The 9,742-nt window shown below is 50.2% G+C and overlaps 1 protein-coding gene across 1 annotated transcript in view; it reads right to left on the bottom strand.

Moving 5' to 3' along the window:
- SGMS1 (sphingomyelin synthase 1) overlaps window positions 1-6,956 on the bottom strand; it is a 231,329-nt gene extending 224,373 nt beyond the window's left edge. The window contains exon 1 of the mRNA XM_029931707.1: window positions 6,867-6,956. The gene's annotated coding sequence lies outside the window, so the exon portion shown is untranslated. The remainder of the gene's footprint in view (window positions 1-6,866) is intronic.
- Window positions 6,957-9,742: the final 2,786 nt, after the last annotated feature.

Here is a 9,742-nt window from a genome sequence, read left to right as displayed (position 1 = left end):
AGCACAGGCCCAGGCTGAGCTGGGGCGGAGGAGGAGCAGAGGTCCAGGCTCAGGAGGAGGGAGGCATGGGCCGGGGTGGGGGGAAGGGGGGAGGAGCACAACCCAGGCCAGCGGGGGTAGGAACACAGGCCCTGGCTAGAGGGGAAGCACAGATCCAGGCTCAGGGGGAAGCACAGACCCAGGCCAGGGAAGGGGGGTAAATGCAGGGGGCAGGGGGGAGCACAAGTCCGGGCAGGGGGGGGGGTAGAGCACAGGCCCTGGCTGGAGGGAGAGCACAGGTCCAGACTGGGGGGAAGGTGGAGCACAGGCCTGGTTCAGGAGGGAACATGGACCTGGACCCAGGCCCAGGAGGGGTGGAGCTCAGGCCCAGAGTACTGCAGGGTGAAGCGTGTAGGTCTGAGTACAAAGCTTTGGGAATTTGGAGCAGCAACTTGTTTCTTCAAAAGCACTGTGGGGAAACCCAAAATTACATCCACCCTGGTTTCCCCTGCACGCATAGCTGCATACTGGGGTGCACTTTCAGTTTCCAGTGTCCTGAGTCCACAGTCAGCACAAAGAAGTCACTGTCTTCATCCTCAGAAAGCAGCATGGCCCCTCCTCGGAGGGTCTGGGTCACGCTGAGGTCTGAGTCCCTGGGGCAAGCCTCCTTCAGGAAGCCCATCTGAGCAAGAAACATTCTCCACATTGTGGGAAATATTCTTAATGAGGAAAACAGCATCTACTCCTAAGACAGGACTGTCTACGGGCCCTGGAGGTGGCCTTCGGGGCGGCCCTAGCCTCTCCAACAGATGCCCTGTAGTCACACCTCACTGACACATCTCCTCAGCCTCCAGGCTCCTAATACTGGATCCAATTATTTGTTAATGTTTATTATTTGGGGGGGGAGGATCACACAAGTGGGGGAGGGGGAGAGAGAAAGAGAATCCCAAGCAGGCTCTGCATGGTCAGCACAGAGCCCAAAGCACGGCTTGAACCCACAAACCATGAGATGAGTGGAAACCAAGAATCGAACATTCAACCAACTGAGCCACCCAGGTACCCAGAACTGGATCCAATGGAACAGTCTGCAAACATTTCCGGGGTGATGGCCCACCCCGGACATGGCTGATTTTTCCGAGCATGTGCCCACCACGCGTTTCCCAGAGACGCTCCCTGAACACACGGGGGGGGGGGGGGGGGGGGGGGGGGGGGGGGGGGGGGGGGGCCCGCTCCGTACAGGGGAGCCAAGACCAACCAGCCAGCCAGACAAGCTGTCCCAGCTGCCCTCAGAGACAGCCCTTCCAAGCAGCGGGCCAGTCTGTAGATTTCCCTCTCTGCCCCCTATACACACCCCAGAATCGTGACGAGACAAGCTTGGGAACAAGAAAAAAGTCAGGACACCCGACTACGGCAGGTGCCATCCTTACAGGCCCTGGGTCACTGGACTTCACACTCTCACTTCCTAAAGGAGGTCTGGGGTCACGATTGCCTATAAGGGTTTATGGACGAGAGTCAAGGGCATTTCCCTTCTGTGGTCAGAGGGCAGTGTGGCTCCACCCATAAAGCATATACGAGCACATGTGAAAATGCTAACGGGGTTACAATGATGTTAAAAGCAATTTCACCAGTCTCTGTCCATCACAATGCCCTCTACAGCCTCCAATTAAGAAAAGACGAACTTTTCCAACCTCACACAAGCAAACACAGAAGCATGCCAATGAAGACTGTTGCACTACATTCCAAACTTTACTACCTCGTGTGCAGTTCTTCCTGTCAAGGTGTATTATTTACTATTTAAGTAGCCCGAGAGCAGAGGTCGGCTTGGCTTGCTTTGATAAGCATGCCAAAGATCACGATATGCTGCCTTCCAACAGTCCAGTGTCACCACATGTAAACAGTTAGGACCTTCAGACACATAATCATTCCTACATATGTCATGCTGCATTTGCTCACAACTGAAGTAACCGTTAGATTACGGAGAGTAAGTGTTTATCAAATTTATAAAATTAAGAAATATAACCAACAGGGCACCTGAATGGCTCAGTTGGTTAAGAATCAGACTTGACTTCAGATCATCTTGATCTCACAGTCATGACTTTGGGGCCGGACTTGGGCTCTGTGCTGGGCGTGGAGCTTACTTAAAGAAAAACTAAAAGGTAGTTTTGGGGGCACCTGGCTGGCTCAACTGGTGAAGCATCCAATTCTTGATTTCAGCTCAGGTGATCACACTTGTGAGATTGAGCCCCAAGTCGGGTTCTGCACTGACAGCACAGACCCTGCCTGGCTTGCGTCTCTCTCTCCTTCTCTCTGTGTTCCTCTTCCCCAGCTGGCACTCTCTCTCAAAAAAAAAAAAAAAAAAAAAGGTGGAAGGGCACCGGGGTGGCTCAGTTGCTTGAGCTTCTGAATCTTGATTTCAGCTCATGTCACGATCTCAGTTTGTGGGTTTGAGCCTCACATCGGGCTCTGTGCTGACATTGCAGGGCCTGCTTGGGATTCTCTCTCTCTCCCTCTCTCTGCCCCTCCCTCGCTTCCTTTCTCTCGCTCAAATATAAATAAATATTTTTTTAAAACTAAAAAAAAAAAAGAAAGAAAATAATATAACCAACATATTTGTTTAAAATTGAGGATTTGGGATTTTTGTTCTGAAGTATGAAAAGCACAATCTTGGAGTGGACCTCCAAGTTTACAGAGCCTTGTAAGTCCCACAAGGGCAAGAACCATATCTGACAATCACCGTTTCAGGCCTGACATATAAAAGCTTCTCTGCAAATACTTGTTGGATAGATAAGTGAATAAACAAAGGCATTAACATTAATGGGCTCAGACTATTTCAAGACTACAGAGGTTACTGCTACCATGCCTTTGCTTTATGAAGTGAAGCAGGAGCTGACGACCATTTTGTAAAGGGCCAGGTGGCAAATACGTTAGGTGCTGTGAGCCACACAATCACTGCTGTGGCCACTCCACTGGCCTCTTTCACAAGTATTCAGTTCTGCTGCAGCAGCAGCACAAAAGGAGTCACAGACAAAACATACACAAATAAGAAGGGCCATGTTTGAATAAAACTTTATTTACCAAAACCAAATTTAGCCATAAGCCCATCCCCCACAGGAACCACTTCATTTTTTTTGTTAAAGGAATATAAAACTATTTACTGACCACTGTTGATCAGTATTTACAATAAAGTAAACAATACACAGTTCGGGGACATTCTGACTACAAAGTTATTGTTTCTCCTAGTTTCTGCCGAACCAGTTAACTCAAATACTGAGAAGAAGATTGAGCCTACCTGTAAGGAATGAGTTCCCCCCTGCCATTTATTCCAACAGGTGCTAAAGTGCCAACATCTCTACCCATCTGATTATGATCATGTTTCCATAACCTAAATCTTGATCTTTCATGAATCATGACCTTTTGGTCACTACAACACAGGGATTTCAACTTCTTGAAAAGGAATGGTTCACAAGAAGGAAGCTTTAAATGTCCATTTAACGAAGTTTTGCTTCCCTTATTAACACCCACCAGGACCTGTCTAGTTTTCTCATGTGGGTGGGGAGGCTGTCAGTAGTACTAAACTTCCCTGAAAAGAAACATCAACTTGCATTTGTAGGACTGCAGACATGGATTCTAACACGGCTGCTTTCAAACTGTCCAACTTAAATTATTTACATTACATTCAAATTGTCCAATTAGTTAACAAAATGTGAAAGGTTAAGGCTTCAGGAAAAATTTCAATTGAACTTTAAGGGATTTATTTCTTGAGGTGGCTGAAAATGATGACATTCCAGAAACACGGGCTTATCCATAGTTATTAAATGCTGTTTTTATTTTGGGGAATGTAGGAAGGAAAGAGGGAAGGAAAGAAGGAGAAGGAAGGAAGAAAACCATTTAAATGTGTATTTTAAGTATGCACACACACACACACACACACACACATGCACACACACACACAAAACGAATAACAAAACCCCAGATCGGTCCTTGGATACACAGGAGTTAGCACGAAATAAGACTAAGAACCATGAAGATTCCCCCCAACACTGAGAAACGGTGTTCTCTAACGTGGAGGAATGAGATACCATGGTCTCCAACATTCTGTTCTGATAAAGGAAGCAACTCCAGGAAGCACTAGTTGCTCTGAACAAAATAAAAGAAAGCTCTTTCTTATAATAAACATTCTAGTCACTAAAGGTTAGAAATTGGTGGGCTTGTTGAATTCAGCTGGACATGTTTGGTTGGGTCAAAATTCAGGCGGGGCACATACACTCCTTCTCCACAGTGCCCATCCTCCCTGACCATACAACCCCGGCTAATCCTGTTCCTGTTACAAGCCCTCACATTCGAATTCCACAGCATGCCTGGCTTCGGGGGATGTGGCCCACACCCATACCTGTGAGTCCTTAACCGGGCCCAGGGGCTCAAGAGTAGGCCGTGCCTTCCTACTCTCTGCCCTTCATCTAACACCTAGTATCAACAACCCCTAAGGAACTTTCATATTCACAGACTGCCTACTGTTTGTTTATATTCTGCCCAGTCTCCTCGAAGGCATTGTGCAAAAGGGAATAAAGGCAGAGACGAGGGTGGAGAAAACTAACACCAGCAGGAAACAGAGAGGGAAGGGATGTGGTGAGTCCCGGGAAAAGGGCTGAAAAACCACACACGCTTCCGCCCACCGTGTCTGCTACCTGGATTCCTCCTTCCTGTGACAGCAGCAATGGCACAGGAGTGACAACCAGGACTGTCTCTGCCGTAGCCACAAGTACTGAACCTTGTTTGGTCCTCCATTCTGTCAGGGGGACACTCTGGGCAGGGGAACTCCCGAGAATTGCCTGCATCTAGTGGAATGAACAAACGGTCGTCTTCTGACACAACTGGACGCTCCACAGGGTGAGAACAATCTGTAACTGTATGCAACGGTATGGAACACCCTCTCTAAAACACCGCTGAATGAGAAAAGCATTACATGGGATGCACATATGCACACACGCATACAGAGAAACAGGCACAATGAATTTATGCTGTTAGAAGTCAGGAGAGGAGCTACCCACGGGGCGACGCGGCGGCCAGTGCGCAGAGGGAGGCATGAGGCCATGGGGGAATGTTCGTTCAGTGTCCTGATCTGGTGCTGGCTCGCGGGAGGCTATTGGTGAAATTCGATGGAGCTGTGTAGGTAACAATACGTGCACTTTCTGTTCGCATCTTCTGTCGCAACAGAAAGTTAAAAACCTTTACCCCGGGGGCGGAGAGGTCATTGACACCCCCACATAGGGTCCCATATCCCTTTCTCTTCTCCATCTGTCCAAGCCTTTTTGCCTCATGCCTCATCCTTTCAAGGCCTTACCCAGAGGCCAAAATGCAAAAAAACAGACTAGATCCTTCTGAGATACCCATAATCCCATTTACGGTTCCTTAAGGATGCTGGTGTCTTGCAAAGAAACCTTACTGCTGTCACTAACTTTTTGTTCCAAATAAGAAACAAGAGCATGAGGGGCGCCTGGGTGACTCAGTCGGTTAAGAGTCTGACTTTGGCTCAGGTCATGATCTTGTGGTTCATGGACTCAAACCCTGCATCGCTCTGTGCTGACAGCTCAGAACTTGGAGCCAACTTCGGATTCTGTGTCTCCCACTCTCTTGGCCCCACCCCATTTGTGTTCTGTCTCTCTCTCTCTCAAAAATAAACATTAAAAAAAAAAGGAACAAGAACATGAGAAGCCTCCAGTGCCCTGTGTGGTGCACTTAAGTAGACTTCTTTTAAAATAATGCTCTCAACAGCCAACTGAAGCTCCCAGACACCCAGGAGGAAATGCTTGAGGAAGGCGCCATAGACAAAACACCGCTGAAATCAGAACAAGGAAGAGTCCAAGGCCGTTTCGCTGAACCACGAACCTGTAGCAACAGACTGTGTGACTGGTTATCAGTCCCTGACCACAACTATAGTCACGCTGAACATGTCTGTAAGATCCTATGTTAAGTTTCCACTCAGGTCACCAAACTATGGCTCTGGGAACCACTGTGGATCCTTCAAACACTGGCTTTAATACCGTAACCTCAACTTGACGTTACCACATATTCTTCTCACACCGCGAGTTCAGGCTGAAACAGCCATAGGACCTTTGAGCACATTCAGGGCACCTGGGTGGCTCCGTCGGTGGAGCGTCTGGCTCTCTAATTTTGGCTCAGGTCACAATCTCATGGCTTTGTGGGTTCGAGCCCCATGTCAGGCTCTGTGCTGACAGCTCGTAGCCTGCTTGGGATTCTCTCTCCCTCTCTCTCTCCCTGTCTCTGCCCTCCCACACTCTCACTCTCTCTTTCAAAAAAAATAAACTTTAGAAATAAATAAATGAATCACCCACATTGGCTACAAAGGGATCATAAATTCAAAACTACACCTTTTTTTAAAAAAATAGTTTATTGCCAAGTTGCTTTCCGTATAACACCCAGTGCTTCCCCACAAGTGCCCTCCTCCATGTCCATCATCCCCCTTCCCCTTCCCCCTCCCTCTTCAGGCCTCAGTTTGTTTTCAGTATTCCAGAGTCTCTCATGCTTTGCCTCACTCCCTTAACATGACATTATAACTGTGTTTCATTAAATGATTCTACTGTACATCGTTTACAAATGTTCTAAATGCCCCTCGGGAGACTATCCTTATTTGTGGAGCCACGTCCCTAGGAATGGGGACAAAATGTCATGATGCCTGCAACCTACTTTCGCTTCGGACGCTCCAGCAGAAGGTCGCACAAGCCCACAGGCGCACACACAGTCCGTGGCAAGACGCTAACAACCGCTGCGTGCAGGCGGCGGACACCCAGCAGCCCCGGGCCTGTTCTCGCCCTGCCGTGGGTCTGAAACCCTGATAATGAAGCGCTGGCACAACGATGCTCACTCACCTTTCAAGCGGCCGCCGCCCCGCTCCCCATGACACGCGGATGGCCAAGTGTGCCCGGAGACACTCAGGGACCATTCATCCTGCCCTCAGCCTGCCAAGAACAAGCGAGACGAAACGTCACCACCAACGGCTTTTACGAAGCGAATGTCATTTCACCCCAGAAAATGTGCTCCCTGGAGGACAAGACTCTAGATTCAAATTTTGCTGTAACTGCTCCTTTTTAAGCGAGGAAGGTAGAAAGGGAAAAAAGTGCTCCCGCCTCGTACTGGATGTGGGAGACAGCCATCCGCCTCACCTTCTCTAGCAACTTCTGGGACCAAGGAATACCTGATGCAGTTTCTTTAAGTCACATCGATTTGGGGGCAGGAACATGTGACAGAGCCCAGACCTCCACCAAGAAGGACACGGGAGCCGCCAGGGCCAGAGTCTGGAACTTGGGAGAGTCTGGAGGTGCCCACGCACAGCCAGTGGCTGGGCCTCCCGGGGCTTTTCTGGCACAGGTGACCCAACCCACCCCTCGCTCGGCGACAGCACTGTGCGCCAAGGCCTGTAAGTCACACTCTGTTCCCCACAGTCCTGTCTCGGCCTGTGACAAAAGCAGTTTCCCGGCTCCTCTTTCCATCAGAGACGACGTATGAGGGGGACGAGCGACCAGAGCACAGCAGAGATGATACCCTCCTCAGACCTTCTGACCGAGCTCCAGGTGCGTCTTGCCACACAGGCTGTCCCCCACCCCATACGATGCCCTCCTGAAAACCAACCTCAAGTCCAAATGGCCAAACACATCCACCGCCGTCGGGGGCTGGGGGGAACTGCGATTTGCCCCGAGAGTATCTCTTAACAGTGCCATGAACGCTCTAATTATGACCCCAGCTCCTATAACCCTCACCACCAATCACACTTCCCTTTTAAACACAATAACCCTTAATGTAATTTTACATTTTAGATATATTCCTTCTTTTCCTCCCTTTTTTCTCAGAAGAGCACACTGTGGGCCAAGGGAAGTCCAACAAGCATCCCTGGCGCCCCTGGCGTCTCCTCTCTTTGCCACAACGAAAGGCAAGTATCACTTGGTGCTGAGGGTTTTCCACTCACATGTGTAACAGGCCAGAGGCAAGGCCACACCGACAGACACCAGGTGCCCGGCGCCAGGAACAGAAGCCCAGAAGCCGAGGAAAGCGCCTCCAGGCCCTCAGTCCATCAGTCTCCACCCTCGAGAACGCCTCAGGCCACTTCCTCCCCAGTGGAGCGCCAGCTCACCTGGAGGCTGTCACCACAGAGGACACGGGGCGGGGTCTCGATGCAGCCATGCAGAGGAGCGCCCGCACCCCAGAAACTCACCACAAAGTGCTGCCAACAGCTACCCAAGACCCAGGGGAAAACCCTGAGAAAACCTGAGACCCTTTGAGAACACCAATTTTACTCAAAGGTCAGCAAACAAATCATGAATTTAAAAATTGCTCATGTTAAAACACAAACGCACTAAGAGAATGTAATCGCTGCATGAATTTTTAAGCTAAAATTCTTACCCTTACTTGTCCAGTTCATCTCCAGCTACACCCTGGCTCAAAGGGGAGGGGACTGAGGGGTGGGCTCTCCAGTTCCATTAAAAGGAATCTCGGGAGAACGTGGGGTGCTGGCAGAAACTTGAATGTCACGATGAACCCAGGACACTACCAATGGCCCTGAGTCCAGGGAATTCTCTGCAACATCAGCAATCTCAGATTTCCACCTGATGGAGGGGCAGGAAGACAGACATCTAGACACACGCAGCCGCATCTCTACACCACACAGCTGGGCATCTGTAAAACCGAGTCCCCCTCCTCCCCACTGCTGCTGTTACTCAGTGCACAACACTGACACCTCTCCATCCCCACACCAATGGAGAACACATTCAGCACCCACAGTCACTGTCATTGAAATGGATGGCCCCACCATTACTAGAGAAAAACAAGCCTACCAATTTGGTTTATCTCAAAAAGCTTTTCACAGAAAACAATATTCACAGGCGCAGAACCACAGAGGCCAGCCTCCAAGAAGGCCCCTGTGGCCCTGCCTCGAGGGCTCAAGCTCCAGTGTGGTCCCTTCCCAGGTTTCCCTGTCCCTCCTCCTACTTCCTACTGAATTGGCATGTTCCTCCATCCAGTTTGGGGCAATGGGATCTAAGGTGAAAGGCCAGGTCAAGGGCAACTCACTTACTCCATCTGGGGAGGGACACCCACTGCTGTGTCCCAAGGGCCCTCAGCACTCCGAGAGGACCAACCTCCCCCAACAGTCTGGCAGCACCCGAGGACGACTGCTTCAGCTGACCCCTTGACCGCAACCAGATCGGAGACCCCAAGTCAGAGCCACCCGGCCAGGCTGCTCCCAACGTCGTGCCCACACAGACACCTTGAGAGGTCATTAATGCTCATCAGTGTCTTAAGCTGCTAACTTCTAGGATCACTTGTTACGCAGTGACCACTAGAACAACTAAACAAACCCCACGATCTAATACCATCGGTGCAGATTTGGGGGGTTTTGTGGAAGCCCCATGTGCCCCTCCCTGACTCCCTCCCCCAGCACCCCCCCGCACAGACAACCACGAGCCCGACTCTGATTTAACCCCTCCCCCACTCCTCTTTATGGTTCCATCACATACGTGTTCTCACTGTGTTCTTGCATTTTGCCTGGTTTGAAGCCTAACACAGGTAAGATCAGGGTCCACGGGTTACGGCTTGCCTCTGCAGATTCCAAGTCTGAGGCTGATCCCTGGTGACCCACGTGGCCTGGCTGACTGTCACCAGTACCTATATGGTTCCCACTGTGTGAAACAGACCCGCAACATACTGCTCTATTCCAGTGGAGGATCACCTGGGGACTTGTCAGCTTCTGCTG

Source organism: Suricata suricatta, chromosome 2 (assembly GCF_006229205.1).
Source record: "Suricata suricatta isolate VVHF042 chromosome 2, meerkat_22Aug2017_6uvM2_HiC, whole genome shotgun sequence".
NCBI classification, from domain to species: Eukaryota; Metazoa; Chordata; class Mammalia; order Carnivora; family Herpestidae; genus Suricata; species Suricata suricatta.
The sequence above is the reverse complement of the archived record's forward strand: the minus strand, read 5'-3'. Positions and strand labels throughout refer to the sequence as shown.